The sequence below is a fragment of the Fukomys damarensis genome, unplaced genomic scaffold, assembly GCF_012274545.1.
Source record: "Fukomys damarensis isolate Sample0158 unplaced genomic scaffold, DMR_v1.0_HiC HiC_scaffold_15, whole genome shotgun sequence".
NCBI lineage: Eukaryota > Metazoa > Chordata > Mammalia > Rodentia > Bathyergidae > Fukomys > Fukomys damarensis.
The window spans coordinates 60,599,731-60,615,454 of NW_022900927.1; the positions used below are offsets into that span (position 1 = coordinate 60,599,731).

At 45.6% G+C, this 15,724-nt stretch overlaps 1 protein-coding gene across 6 annotated transcripts in view; it reads left to right on the forward strand.

The window, feature by feature from the left end:
- The first annotated feature begins 3,257 nt into the window (after window positions 1-3,257).
- Window positions 3,258-15,724, forward strand: part of Nr1h4 (nuclear receptor subfamily 1 group H member 4) — a 73,968-nt gene continuing 61,501 nt past the window's right edge. For 4 of the 6 annotated variants that reach the window (XM_010631375.3, XM_010631379.3, XM_010631378.3 and 1 more), the window contains exon 1: window positions 3,258-3,533. The gene's annotated coding sequence lies outside the window, so the exon portion shown is untranslated. Of the gene's footprint in view, window positions 3,534-4,923; window positions 4,980-15,724 lie in introns of those variants that run through there. The other 2 variants (XM_033763860.1, XM_010631376.2) reach the window with 2 other exon arrangements.

The following is a 15,724-nucleotide window of genomic DNA, read 5'->3' on the forward strand; positions in this document are numbered from 1 at the left end:
TCCAGAGGGTCTCAGATGCACCCTTAAAGTGTCCCGGAAGGAGGATTACCACATCCTTCCCTGGGTGGGGCTCACAGAGAAATCCTGGGCCTGTGTCTCTCTCAGGACACCGAGATGTGCCTGTGTGCAGGTGAGACTTTGAAGGCTGTGTAGAGGAGCCTGAGCCTTTGTTGACCAACTTGAGTTACCACCAGCCCTCGGGAGTGAATTGAGTTCGTAAGTCAAGGGTCTGCTGTACCACTTCCTTGAGGGAAGTCTGTCTGAACACTCCTGCAAGGTTGGGTCTCCCTGGTGAACGCCATCCCCTCTCAGCACCCTGTACTTTCCCTTCATCATATGTGATTGCCAGAAATATTAGAAAATCATCCTGTCATGCTTATTAGTCTTTTGTATCCTGCTCTAGGCTGTATGTTGCACATAGGCAAGAACCACATCGTTTTGCTCACTACTGAATGGGCTGCTTGGAAAATGCTGAGTGCTTGCTGGGGTTTGAATGTTTTCCCCAAGAAGTGAGCCTTTGGGCGGAAGTTAGGGTTTGATGCAGTCACAGGATGGGGTCTCATGGTGGCCTTGGTGGCTTTGCTAGAAGAGAGGCCTCAGTGGCACCCTTGCTCTGCCTCAGCCTCTGACGCCCACTACCATGTTACGTGGTAGCAAGAAGGCTCTCACCACCTGTGAGTGCCATGCTCTTTCCAGCCTCCAGAACCACCAGCTAAGTAAACCTCTATTCTTTATAAAGTATTTGGCCTTGCGGGTTTTGTTATAGCAACAGAAAGGGGAGAAAGTGCGTAGTCACTGCTTGTTCCTTTTTCCTTTATCTCCGTCAGTGCTGCTTAGAATTGATCCCACGAATGGGAAGCAGATTATCTGTTTGCTTTGCTTGGTGGAGAGCATTTCTAGGGTGCCCTGGGGTAGTCTGTCCTATCACATATCGTAATTTGTCAATTATTTTTTCTTATTTTATTCTTATTGCTTATCTTTCTGAGTCCCTCCCGCTCCCTCGATGGGGGAGCTTTGAGGGGTGAGGCTCTGGGGATTTCTCCATTAGGCCAGCAAGGAGCTATCAGAGACACAGCAGTGAACAGGGCAGTGGTGATCTACCACACTCTGTATGGCAGGAGAGATAGGAGCAAGCGAACGTATTCCAAGCCTGCTAAGGGCTCTGAGGAAAGAAACAGCAAGGTAAGGATGAGAAGAGGAGCTCTGGCTTGGAGAGAACAATATCATTGCACTGAGCTGAGTGGAAAGACGGCTGATAAGGGGAGGAGAAACCCTTAGGAAGCAACAGGAGGTGTTTGGGCAGAAAACCCTTCCAGGCCATGGAACAGACAAGGTGGAGGCCCCGAGGAGGGAGCAGGCTCAGTGGTCTCTGAGAGCAGGTTAGGAAACGGATACAGAGACAGAGTGGGGTTGGAGACCCACGAGCCCCCCGAAGCTCACTGTAAGAAGTCTGGCCGGTGCTCAGAGGGAGATCAAAGCTCTTGGGGGATTCGGAGCAAAGGAATCCTTGTCCATCTCTGGAGGATCGTCCAGGCTGTGGGGGCAGAGGGAACTGAAGCTGTACAGCCAGACAGGGAGGCCCAGCAGGAGTTTATGTGAGGAACCCGGGAGCGGAGCCTGGCTTAGACACAGTGGCGGGAGGGAGGTGGTGAGGAGCGATCAGGAGGGGCGGATATTTGAAGGTGAATTTTAAAGATTTTTTTTTTTAAGTTGAATTCATTGTGTGGTGCGAGGAGAAGACAAATAGTTGCTGGACTTTTTACAAAGTTACTCATGTCTAGCTCTATATTTTTAACAGCCAGGGATTTACAGAATGGGAGACAAACTGTCCTGGGGAGGAGCTGGTCACGCCGAGGCCCAGAGGACACGAGATGGCAACCTCCCATCACACGTGGGTGCCGCGGATGCCCCGTGAGTGTCAGCAGTCTGCACACACGGAGAGAAGGAGGAAACGACAACGTGCAGTCAGAAGTGTGCGGGGACAGTACAAGAACACAAACGAAGGATGAGGAGACGGGCCGAGGAGATGGACACGAGGGGTCGGGGGGGCTTCAGGGAGCTCTCGGCTTTGGTTCGGGCCCGGGAGATGTTTAGAAGGACGATGATTTAAGGATTACTCGGAAGAAGAGCTTGGCAGAGGCCTCGAGGAAGGAAAGCTTGGTGCAGGTGGGCAGAAGGTGAAATCTTTAAGAGACAGAGCGTGAGGAAATTCTAGGAAGATAGAACGGGGTAGATAATGGATGTTTACGAGGGGCTCTAAATGCCTAGCATTCTCCTGGCAATGAGAACGCATCCGAAGCTTGGACTGGGAGAGACCTAACAAGTTGCTTGGGACACAGTAGATAGACAATCAGGGCTCAGCTAGTGAAAAGAATAATAATGGCTAACATCGACTGAGTATTTGCCGTACACCAGATACCTTCCTGAACATCTTGACACTCATGGAGTCGACTGTCAGCACGGCCCAGAGATAGTCTCTCTATGTCCACCCATTCTACAGATGAGGAAACCAAGGCCCAGAGGCCCACGGTCTCTCTCCAGGTGGTGAATCAGGAGCGGGTGTCCAGTCAGACCCATGTTCCACTCTGCAATGCAACCTGGAGAACGGAACACAAGACGAGAGACGAGAAGGGAGCAGTGGACCGATGCTGTTCTCCAGAAAGCAAGCTGTGGTTGACCCAAGGTGGCAGGGGAACCAGGTCAGCGGGAAGTAAGAGACATTCGGAAGACAGGCAGCTCGCATCTCTTGTTCCTTCACAGGGAAGGCGAGGGAGGGAGAGGGGTCAGGAAGGCTTGTGGTTTCTAGGGAGGGACAGAGCTACAAAGGGAAATTGGAAAGGGAGGGAGACAGGATGGCAGATGTCTGGGTGCCCGGGAGCTACAAAATAGTGAATGAGGAGATGGAAGCAGTAAAGGACACATGTCTGAGACACCAGCACTTTGGGAGGCTGAGGCAGGAGGTTGGCAAATTTGATACCAGACTGAGCAACTTAGTGACTTAGCCAGACTCTGTCTTGAAATAAAAATAAAAAAGGGGTGGAGATGTAGCTCAGTGTGAAGGCCTTGGGGTCAACACACACACACACACACACATACACACACACACACACACACACACACACACACACACACACAGAACTGCTGGTCTGCAGGCTCTCAGCCTGGTCGACTCTCTACTAGGGGTGTGGGTCTGGGGTACTGTGGGTTTGTCCTGGGAATCTCATGGTTCTCCCAAGTTTCCTTTCTATGTTTACATCATTTAGCAGGGAAGGATTGTTAATGACTAATCCGTGTCCCCAGGGCGCAGAGCCAAGGGTGAGATGCTGCTGCTAGGACCGGAAGGCCGCCTGTGACCATCCTCGCTGTCCTAGAACTCTCTCCTCCTCCTGCTCTTCCTCCTCCTCACTGCGCTGTTTCCTCAACTCACCCCAAGGAAAAGGCACATTCGGAGCGTTTATAGAAGAATCACCGGGCTGTGAAGAAGAGTGGACTGGAAGGCCTTGGACGTTCGTCTCTGACCCACAGCAATCTGAGTGAGTACCTCACCCTTTGGGAATGGGAGAGTCTCTCCAGGCAACAGAGAAAAGAGCTGCTTAAAGTCTTCTCTCCCTGTCTTTCTCACTCTGCCTCCCTCTTTTGGTACCGGGGATTGAGCTCTGGACATTGTGCTTGTGGGGTAGGCAGCAGAACCACTGAGCTAGATCCCCGGCCCTAAAGTTTTCTCTGTGATGTCTGCCATTTTTCTGAGTAAGTAGAGTTGGATGTACAGTTCTGACTATTAAAAGGAAAGAAAGAAAGAAAAAAAAAAGCCACTCTAATAACCAGAAGGAAGCAGGATCAGCCTATCCGTGATTTGGGAATAACACTTTGGCCCCGTGGTCACCACGGAGAATCGCTGGACACGGGAACCCTCAGGGATGTTTCTTCTCGGATTCCTGAGACCGTCGGGCCGTGTGTGTAGAGTGCGGTCTCCTCGTAATGTATCCAATGGTAGGCGCATTTGGGAATATTGCTAATATTAGATGAGTAGGGACATAGGAACAGGACTGTGTGAAGCTGTGCTGAATTGATGTAAGAATTTTCCCAGGAGAAAACCAGGCTTCAAAGGTTTCCTCTATTGGCCAGGGATTTAGCTCAGCAGTTCAGTAGCCTGCCCTGCAAGTGCAAGGACCCGAGTTCAATCCCCGGTACCAACCCCCCCCCAAAAAAAAACAAGTTTCCTCTATTGATTCCAGTTGTACATTTTTTTTCTATTGCTTTCCATTTCTAATACTAATATTAGGTGTAAATAAGATGGAAAATGCAGGGGAGAACTTTGCTTGAAATTGTCCAAGTCCGGAGCCGATGCATGGGGCATCTGTCTGATGTGGTTTGTTAGGCAGCTGTGGAGTCTGGATCCTTTCTCCTGCCTGGACTTTTATTGAGAAAGGAGGGGCTGGGTGAATACAAGTGACTCACCTTGGGTCTTGTGTGAGCAACTCACAGCTGAGATTTGAAGACCTCTGATGTGGTCTCTGGCACTATCTTGAAGCTCTTCAGAAGCACTGATGTGGGTATGGACACTTGAAATAACATTGATAAATGAGGCGAGGAAGCTTTAAAGGTGACAGATCGTGATGATAGTTTTGCAGCTTCCTATATGTGAATCATGCCTCAATAAAGTGGTGTGTGTGTGCACTCGAGTGTGTGTACATACACACTTGCACACTTGGTCCCTTAAAGGAGGGAGGGCTAGGAAAGATACTTGGGAAGCCATCACTGTGCTTCTGGCTGTGATTTTACAAAATGATAAGCACTTTGATCTTTTCTCCACCTCCTCCCAGCCCCCTAGCCCTCCGAGTTTTGGGTCTGGGCCATTTGCCCCCTGGACTTCACTGTTTTGCTGAGAATGTCGCAATATGTGCCTAGTTCACAGATAAAATTGTGGGCAGGGACAGAGCTCACTTGTCCTGATGCCCTTCCTCGGGATTTGCATTTTGGTAGGTGCCTCTTCCTCGGAGTTGGAGAGGGGCTGTAGTGTCACCTTGTCCTTCCTTTGCTTTTCAAATCTCCAGGATCAGGACAGGTTGTAACGGACCAGCCTAGGGTTGTGAGGCCCCGAGCACTCTGTGAGGAAAGGAGTGTGTGTGTGTGTGTGTGTGTGTGTCTGGGTGTGGGACGGAGGTAACTTTAATCCAGTTCTACTAACACATCGTCCCAGCCTTTACCTAAACTGCCGGTGTCCTCCTTACAACAACTCGGTGTGGAAGTGTTGCTTGTGCTTGGGCTCTGGAAGGAAACTGAGGCTCCAGGAGGAGGAGCGACCCAGCCATGGGCAGACAGCTGGGAAGTAGTGGGACCTGACTTGGCCCCGATTCCCACGCCTCTTTCTTATGCCCCCTGATGTTTTATTCCACCTGGTATCGTTGGAGGCTGGGAACACTTGAAATCGGAAATGATGGGGAGCAGGTGGACTAGTCGGCAGACAGCTCAGCTCCATCGGAGCGATTTGTTAAGACCCAGAATGAACTGGAAGATTCCTAAGACCTCCTCTCTAGGGCATTTTCCAAAGACGCCATCAGTAAGGGAAGTTTACAGCGTTGTTTGTCTTCATCCAGAGGCCAGGGTGGGAGAGTGGACTGGACACTTCGGTGTGCAGCATCTTCATGAAAGTGCTGTGGCCGGGGATCTTCTTGGGTTGGGGCTGGGAAAGCCTGATGCGACCGGTTTTCAAAGGCTTGCATTATCACTTTGTGGATGCACAAAGGACAGGAAGAAGGTTCAGGGAGAAAGAGACTTTTGTTTTTCTTTTAAATCCTAACATAGACAAAAAAAAAAAAAAGAAAAGAAAAAAAAATGCTGAGTGGAAGAAACAACTCCCCCCAGGGTTTTCCTGGAGGAAGCTGCCTTGTGCATTCCAAGCACAAACTACTACTGAGCTACACTCCAGCCTCCTCCTCCCAGCTAGGTCCCTCCCTCCTTCCTTCTTTACTGGGCTACTGGGGGTTTAACCCAGACCCTTCACTCCGAGCTCATCTCCAGCCCTTTGTATAAAATGGTTTACATTTTGAGACGCATCCTAAGTCCTTAAATTCCCCAGTCTGGGCTTGAACCTTCTTAGAGTGCAGGGATGACAGGCGAGCACTTCCAGGGTATTTCTTATTGTCCTTGTATTTTCTACCAGTGGAGATGGAACTAAAAGACCACACAACCTGAGTGTCCAGAGTCCCGAGCTGCACGGGAAGGCAAAAGCCTTTATTACATAAAAACTTGCTTGCTCTCGCCTGCATCTCTGGGTGCTCTAAGCCTCGGCCCTCCACCGTGAGTCATCTCCTCTTTTAGTTTTCTCCTTTCCAATTTACCATAAAAAAATGTCTGCTACCCCTGCAGTCCCCTTTTGTAAATTTGTGTAGGCATAGCATTAATGGAATGAGACTCAACTGCAAAGTAAAATTGCAAGTATTGCACAGGAAAAAAACCCCCAATAATATGGCTTATTATTTGTTAGCCCCCAAGAAATGTGACAAAAGAAAGGTCTTGTGATCAAAATGAATATAAAATATAAAATAAATTTTGGTTAATTTTCATTTTTCAAGATGAAATCCTAATAAAACTTTCAGATTTTTTTCCCCGTTTTAAATAAATTGATTTTTTTCCTGGCCCCAACAGGCCTGGCACAACCTGGGCCTCGTATGCTTTATTAATGCCATTAATCCAGAGATTGGTGAGCAGTCTGGCTTTGCACTGTGGTGTTATTTAGTGTGGGGACAACTTACTTGCTCTGGGGAGGTGAGAGGTGTCGCCGAACAGAGAAAAGCCCACTTGCTCAGTGCCAAGAGGGTCTCTAACAAAGCAGAGAACCACCTGCTGCCATTTCCGGGACAGCTGTGGAGGCTCAAGGTGTAGACGCCAAGTCTGCACCAGCAAAAGCCGATTAAGGTTGGGCGGGCAGTGGCAGGATGGCGTCTTATTCCAAAATGGGCGTGGGGACGGGATGGTCCTTGCTCTCTTGGAATCCATCCTGGTTCTGGGGACATGACGGGGCTGGGGCTGGGGCAGGAGTCCTGTGAGGCTATATTTTAAAATCTGTGCATCCTGACTGAGGGTTTTCAGGGCGGTGAAACTAGTCTGTGTGATCCAGCAAGGGAGGATACCTGTCGCGCATTTGGTCCAAGCCCAGAGTGTGTAACACCAAGGGACCCTACGGGAGACGCCGGTCTTTAGCTGCCAACAATGCCTCTGTGCGGTTCACGGATGGTAACCGGTGTAGCGCTGGGGTGTTGACAGCAGGGCGGTATCTGAGGCTCTGCAGAGGTCACGTGTGTTCATGAACGTTGTGTGCTTTCTGTCCAGGTCTGCCGTTGAGCTAAATTGTTCCCTCCCGCCAAAGTTTATTAATTTCTCAAAATCTGTGCATTTGCTATGTTTTTTCGTACAGTGAGATTTATAACTGTCATGGAAGTACAAAACCGCTGCTTAATCCTAAGAAAGTTTTATTTTTACTTTTAATTTTCAAAGTATGTTTGTGCGCGCGCTGCTGGGAGTCGAACCCAAAGCTGTGTGCTCTGGCAGAGTGCACTGCAGATCCTAAAAGGAAAATTTGCATTTCTGGAGAACCTAAATATGTTGACTTACAGCCTCCAAAGGTCTACCTGACAAGATGGAAGACAGGGCTGTGCATTTAGCTCAGCTGCACTGCACCTGCCTTGCAAGCTCAAGGTCCTGAGTTGGATTCCCGGTACCCGCCCCCCGCCAAAGAAAGACAGAGCACGTTAGTGTATGGGGGAATTGATAGACCTTAATGCACTTCACTTACAAAATGTTCCATCTTTTTAAAAAAGTCTAGAATCTCGCCTCACTTCTCCCAACCTTCTTCTCTACTTCCCACTTGCAAGAGCACTCACTGCCCGGTGTCTTCTACTGCAGACCCAGCACAGTGTGTCTGTCTATTCCGCTGGGGATGGTCCCACCATTGGGTGGTTCCCACCTTTCCACCATCGGAAGCAGTGCGCAGTGAGCACCCTCATGCCCATGGCGAAGGATGTTCCGGGAAAGACACCTGTGAAGCATCGCTGCATTTAATGAGTGCCCCAAAAGACCGAAAACTGTGCCTCCATTAACAGCGTATGAGGATGCATATTTCCTTGTACTTTCTCCAACTTTCAATGTTATCTTTTTAAGCTTTTATATTTTATTAGTACATGTAGCTGTACAGAATGATTACATCCACCATGAGGAGCTGGTGTACGGACGTAACACATCTCCATTCTTTTCATGCCCCCGCCTCCTCCCTCTCTGCTTCCTCCATCTCTCACCTTCTTCCCACGCACCAAAGATCTAGCTCATATTTCCTATTATCTTTTCCTTCAAATTAAAAATTTTTATTTAACTTTATTTCAAAAAAAAAAGTTTGAGCCGAGGGGCTTGGCCATGCTCTGCAAATGCTCTACCACTGAGCTATATCCCAAGCTCGTCCGTGTTAAGACAAAGTTGCAAAGTTGCCCAGGCTGGTCTCGAACTTGTGGTCCTTCTGACTCCGCCTCCCAGTCGCCGGCATTACAGACGCACACCACTTTTGCCTGGCCAAACTTAGAAGTTGTTGACAATCTGAAGGTTATATTAATTTCCATTTTTCTAGTTGTTAATTAGTTGTAGATGTTTTCTGTGCTTATTGGTGCCAATGGTGAATTTCCTTTTCATTCTCTTTGCCAGTTTCTCTCTTAGATTGTTTACATTTTCTGCTTTTATTTACAGGAATTATTTATATGTTGTTTATACTGAATAGTTTGGCTGTTATTTATGTTACAAATACCATCCTACCATTTCAGATGTTTGAATTTCTGTCTTCTACCTTAATGTTGCCAAATTTATCTTTTTAAATTTGGATTTTACTTAATTAATCATTCTCAGTGGTGACGAGTGCGACCAGTATATACTGCAAACGTGGATTACTAAAAATAAAAAAGAATACTTTCCCACTGCTGCCCCCTCTCGCACACTCCCCAGCGGCTCTCCTCTCCCGGCCTCCCTGGGCTTGGGAGTTTTCTAGCACACAGGGCTCAGGGCCTCGGAGCTCCCCCAGCCCGCTGCCTGGACTTTCTCCCCTTCGGGAGGTTTACTCCTTGTCCTTCACGCCTTGCTTGGGTCACGTGTCCACTTTTCAGAGGCCTCTGCTGTGTATCCTTTGTGGTGCCCAATGACACGATTGTGCCCCCTTGTCCCTTTTACTTTATTATGATCACCATCAGAAATTCTCTTATTTGTGCATTTTCCAGCTCTTTCCCTGGAATGTGAGCAGTCTGGCTCCCCCACACCGTATGGGCAAGACCCAGGCCGAAGCTTAGTACGTCACAGAGAATTAGTGGACGCGGGCTGCATGCGTGTCCTCACCTGTCTTCCTGCCGACACCCGGCCCTTACTTCTATTGTAGCGATCCTTGCGTCACTTTCAGTGGGCTTTTCTTTTCATCTAAGTGTCTTGAAGGACCATGGTATGTTTTTGGCCTTAATATGCCCGGTTTCTGACATGGAGGCAGCAATAACTTGAACTGATTGAATAAAGGAGTGCATTGGAAATCGACCCTGAGGTGCCATTTTCAAGGGTAAACACAGCACTTCTAAGAGAAAGTTCACTTCAGATCCCGCTGGGATAATGGTCAATATACCATGCTGTTTCCTTGGGGGATTATACCAGTTATACCAAGTGACAGGGTACTCCAAAGCTTAATGGCTGAAGATACAATCATTCGTTATTTAGAGTCGTTCTGTAGGTTGGTGAGATGATTTCAACTGCAGGGTCAGTGAGGACCCTCGATCCTATACCTGGGGTGTTGGTGCTGGCCACAGCTCGAGAGACCTGGGGTGGCCGAGTCTCTTCCCTCCAATGGTGGTTCATCGTTGGCACCTTCTTGGCATGGTGCCCTTTGGGTAATGTTCCAAGAAGGCAAAAGCAGAAGCTGGAAGACCTCTTGAGGCCTGTTCTCAGAAGTAGTACAACTGCGTGAGTCAGAGCAACTTGGAACAGCAGCTCATTCAAAGGATGGAGAAATAGTCTTCACTTGTTTGTGGACAAGTTGCAAGCTTAGTCTGGTTCCAGACAACATTGCTTTCACCAGTGCAGTTTGCTTAAGGCTGAGGATGTTTTGACGAGTTTTAGGGCTACCGTCTATGCCTAAAACCTTCATCTGTAATTTTTTGAAACAGACTTCTTTACACTTTGGATATCTCAGAATGACTGTGTGATGATGCCCTTCATCAAATACCTGGGAAACGAAAACCTTTTTCTAGAGATCTTTTCTCTTTCTCCTTAAAAGCATTCTTCTAGCTTTTAGGCTAAACCCAGGGCTTCCCTCGAACATGAAAAGATGATGACTATAAAAACTTCATGTTTCTTCTGACATTAAAAATCAATTACATAGATGTCTAATAAACTGTATGCTTTGCCATCCACAACTGTGTTCCTCTGAGACAACGCCACTAGCGTTGCGCCTTGGTGCGAAGCCTCTGTAATGAATCAACGCATGCCACTCGTTTGTAGCGTCCTCTTCTGAGTGCTGAGATTTTGCTAAATCAGAGGTAAACTTTTTAATTGGAATAGTGCCACTCCTAGGTCTCCATTTGCAAGCGGTTTGTCCTAAATTGGAGGGGCTCCTTACACCCTGAACTTCCTGCGACATGCGGTATCTAAACAAGTAAACAGTGATTACCAGGAAGCGGGCGTCCGTGCTGCAGTAACCATGTGTCTTATCACAATAAAAACAAACAGTGCGTGCCATTTTCAAAATTATCCCCGAGTCCTTAAATTAAGGCTTGGATCACAACATCATACGAACAGACAAGAAGTAAAATAAAAATTTTCGCCCGCTTCCCTCAGTGCCCAAGGCTTCAATTTTGTGACATCCAGATGCTCCCCCTCCTTACTCTTCTTTCTCAGTAAGTTACACTAAGTTCTTTCCTTTCTGTTTCTACAGAGCCACTTGGGAAGTGTCCTGATCACCTCACCGCATGCAGGAGTCTCCTAAACTTTCGCTTACTGCTTATCTCCCCCTCCCGTCTCTCCTTACACTGTTTTTCTCAAACGCAGAGTCCACTGTACCTCTCAAACTTGTGAAGACTTCCTCATTAACCCCACTTAGTTTCCCCAAAAGCTCTATGGGAAGGAATTCTTTTCTCCTCAAAGCTTTAAGGATGATGTATGGACAAGGGTAAGGGGGAATGAGAGAGAAGCCCCTATGAAGTTGCATAATTTTGCACGCGAGGAAGCTTTTCCATAATATAAAATTATATTATGATTCATTAAATCTTTTTCATTACAAAATATTTCCAACATGCAAAAAATAGAGCACTACAATCAACTTCCTTGTAGTTATGATCCAGGTTAAGGAGAGTGTTACAGATGTTATAAAAAGCATCCGATCCACATACTGCACCACTCTTCTGAGTGTAGGATTCATTATTTTTGTTCATGTCTTTTACTATTATTATTATTTTTTTGGTAGTACTAAGAATTGAACCCAGGGCCTTCACAATCGTTTTTAATTTTTTTTTAATTTTGAGACAGGTTTTTATTAAGTCACTCACTTGCCCAGGATGGGCTTGAACTTGCGATCTTCCTGCCTCAGCTTGCCAGGGTGTGGAACACAGGTGTGCGCCACCACGCCTGGCTTCATTCGTGTCTTTACAGTGAGACTGGGAATCACAAGTTTTTTACACAGAGAGTGAATACTGTAGGCTCTGTGGACCAGGTGGACTGGTCCACAACTACTCAAGTCTGCTGTGGTAGCTTGGAGCAGCCAGAGACAACAAGGAAACGAATGGACCCAGCCGGTCCTTGCAGGCTGGAATTGGCCCACGAGTTACGGTTTGCAGTCCCTAAGTAGAGCGTCGTTGTCATATGCGGCACTGTTTGCATAATCCTGAAACACATAAATTATATCAGGCTGTGTATTATTTTGCAACCCAATTCTTTTTTTTTTTTTTTTTTTTTTTTTCTGGTACCAGGGATCAAACTCAGGACCTTGTGCTTGTCAGGCAGGTGCAGTGCCGCTGGGCTACATCCCCAGCCCAAAAAGCTTGCTTTGCAACCTGATTCTTTTGCTCAATACACTGTTTTTCAATTTATCCATGTGAATAGATACAACCTTAGTTCATTTTTTAGTTGTGTATTTTAATTTAGCTTACAGTTTGTTTTGTTTTGTTTTGTTTTTGGTACCAGGGATTGAACTCGGGTCCTTGCGCTTGTAAGGCAGGTGGCGACACCACTGAGCTAAATCCTAGGCCCAGTTTATAGTCATTTTAATTGCTGTATAGCATTCAAGTGTGAATCCTTATTGTATCCATGCTGTTGTTGGCAGGCAAGTATGCTGTTCCCTACTTTTTACCTTTAGAAACAACTGAATAGAAATTTTTGTATTTACCTTATCATATGTGTGAAAACCTTTGAAAGCTTTACCTTTTAATCTTTTCAGCAGCCCTATAATTTGATTTGATTTTTAAAAGTTATTAGTCCGTGCTTGCAGAACATAATGATTGTATTCATTGTGGGAAATTGGTACATACGTTACACAGCTCAGTTCTTTTTCCCCCGTCCCTATATTCCCTCTTTTTTTTTCCAGTATTGGATTTATTTATTTATCTTATAAGTCCTCCTAAAGTTAATTATCATACATATAGATTAACAGCCATACTAACAGGCCAAAAGCATATAAAACACATAAGTAATTATACTTAATCAAGGTGCAATTGATTAGATACATTAGAGAAATTAGATACATTGGCCATGCTAGATTATAATAACTTTTTTCTTTCCCTTTTTCCCTCTTGTCTGTCTTTCATTTTGCATTTTATTTGTATCTTGAGTTTCTCACATAAGAGAAACCTGCAATATCTAAGCTTGGGTGTCTGATTTACTTCACTTAACATTATGGTTTTTTGAGGCAGGGTTTCACTGTGTAGTTTAGGCTGGACTTATACCGACCATGCAGCCCACACTGGCCTCAAACTCATGACGATCCACCTGTCTCAGCCTCTTGAGTGTTGGGATTACAGGTACGAACAACCATCCCTGGCCCTTCACTTAACATTGTGGTCTTCATGTACTTCTCTTTTCCTACAAATGACTCAAGTTTACCCTTCTTTAAGGCAGAGTAGTACTCCATTGTGTATAAACACCACATTTTCTTTGTCTTTCATTGGTTGATGGACACATAGGCTGCTTCTAAGATTTAGCTATTATGAATTATGCTGCTATCCACATGAGTATACTTACATCACTGGGATGATGTCTTTAACTCTTTCAGGAAGACACCCAGAAGAGGAATAGGTGGGTCAAATGGAATTCCAATTTTCAGTCTTTTGAGGAATCTCCAAACTGATTTCCATAGTGGTTGTACCAATTTACATTCCCACCGACAAGGAAGAAGGGCTCCCCACTTCCATCCCCACATTTGTTATTGGCTGATCTCTTGATGACAGCCATCCTTCCTGGAATGAGATGGAATCTCAGTGTTGTTTTACTTTGCATTTCTCGAATGGTCAGAGATGACTGATATTTTTTCATGTACTTATTGGTTATTTGTGCTTCTTCATTTGAGAAGTGTTTATTCACTATTCCCAGCTTTTTGATTTTTAATTTTGGGGCATCTATTTTTTGAGTTCTTTATATATTCTGGATATGAGTCCTTTGTCCAAAGAATACCTGGCAAAATTTTTCATCATTCTGTAAGTTGTCTCTTTACCCTGTTGTTTCCTCCGATATGCAGGAGGTTTGTAATTTGATGCGATCCCATTTGTTGATTTTGGGTGTTATTTCTTGTGCAACCAGGGTTCTGTTCAGCTAAGCCTTTGCCTACACCTATGTCTTCAGGATTTTTACCTATTGTAGCATCCAGAAGATTAAGTGCTTCTGTTTTAATATTTAGATCTTTGATCCATTTTGATTTTAGTTTAGTGCATGGTGAGAGAAATGAATCTAGGCTCAACCTTTGGCAGTGGATAGGCATTTCTAGCACATTTTATTTCTTTATTATCTATATTTATATATATGTTTTTTTAGTACCGGGGATTGAACTCAGGACCTTGTGCTTACGAGTCAGGCTGTGGCACCAGTGAGCTAAATCCCCAGCCCTCCTAGCACCATATAAAAAAGAGGCTCTCTTTCCTCCAGTGAAAGTATTTGGTTCCTTTGTCAAAGATAAAGTAGCTAAGTGAGCCTGGAGTTGTTTCTACATCTGTCTACTTGATCCAAAATTCAGGGGGGTGTTTTTTCTCTTCTTGTTTTTTGTTTTTGCCAACCCCATACTGTTTTCAATCACTGTAGCTTTGTATGCCCCCTTCCTTGCCCTTGCCTACATCTGCTTTTGCTATTCTAGATCTCTTCTGGTTGCATATGAGTTTTAGAATTGCTGTCTCTAGTTCTGAAAGGTAGGCTGCTGGTATTTTAACTGGTATTGCATTAAATCTGTGTAACAGTTCTGAAGTTTGGCTATTTTGACTACAGGGGCTGTCTTTAGATTTAGAGCCCTCACTCAGCTGAGGCTCTGGGTGGCTGTGTGGGGAGGGGGTACTGTGTGAGGAGGTCCAGGTCACGCAAGCAGCTGCAAGGGGTCAGGACAGGACTCTCCTCCCAGTCACCTTGTGTCTCCTTCAGGCCGTTTCTACTAGAACTCAGTGGTTATTTCTACACTATAGCACTGCTAGCTGTCAGAAATGTACCCTGATTCCTGTCTTCTAGGAGCTTACAATCTGGCAATATAATAAAGATAAAATGCATGAAATTAAATCATTAATTACCATGCAAAGAGGAGGAAAAGAAATGACAGGGAAGCATCCACTTACAAGAATGATAAAAAAATTTTGAATGTTGAAATTAAAAATAAGACATTTCTTACCTTAAAAAACTCACTACTATTAATCACAATTAAAATCCTACCCTCACTTACAGCACACTTCCGTCCACTTTCTGAAGCAGTCCCAGAAGTGCTTTTTTTGTGAACGTCTTTTTGTGGCTGCCTTGATGTCCTAAATCTATTCAAAACATTTATGGCAATTTCTGTCCAATAAAAACACGATGGTAAGTCTTCATCCACCTCACGCACCTTGTCTCTTCTGGTTCTTCCTAAAGTCAACATGCCTACGACAGGGCCCCGAAGTATCCCCCACAGCACAACTACAGACACGCACGAAAGGGGACTTGTAGAACTGCTTGAGAAAGTGGAAAGAGCCGTGGGACAACTGTTTGAAATGAGGGGGAAGCGGCAATGTATCTCTTCACGATAACAATTTAAAAAAACGTAAACAGTCCCTGTATTTTTCAATCACACTTTATACATGGACAAATCTACAAAACTGACAATTTATAAGGACACATTTGGGCAACTCGATGGCTAGTGTGCACCTTTATACCGTGGACATTATAAAGGTGCAGCTCTTCCTCCCTAAGTAGCTGGGTTTGGCAAATGCCCAAAGAAACTTTTCTTAAGAAGAACATGAGGATGGACAGGTAGTGTTCTTGTCCTTGGACTTCAACAGGAGACACACTTGCATCAATATAATTTTTTTAAAAGCAAAGCTTTCTGCCAGACTGAGGGGGCTTTTGGGGGTGGTGAGGGAAATGAACTGACAAACAGTAACTCAGTGTAAGTAACCCATGCATCACCAGTACCTGAGACAGGTCCTGAACAGTATATTAACAGAGCTTTAGTTTATCCCAGGCCTTGACGGGAGAGAGGAGGAGTAAAGCTGGGTAA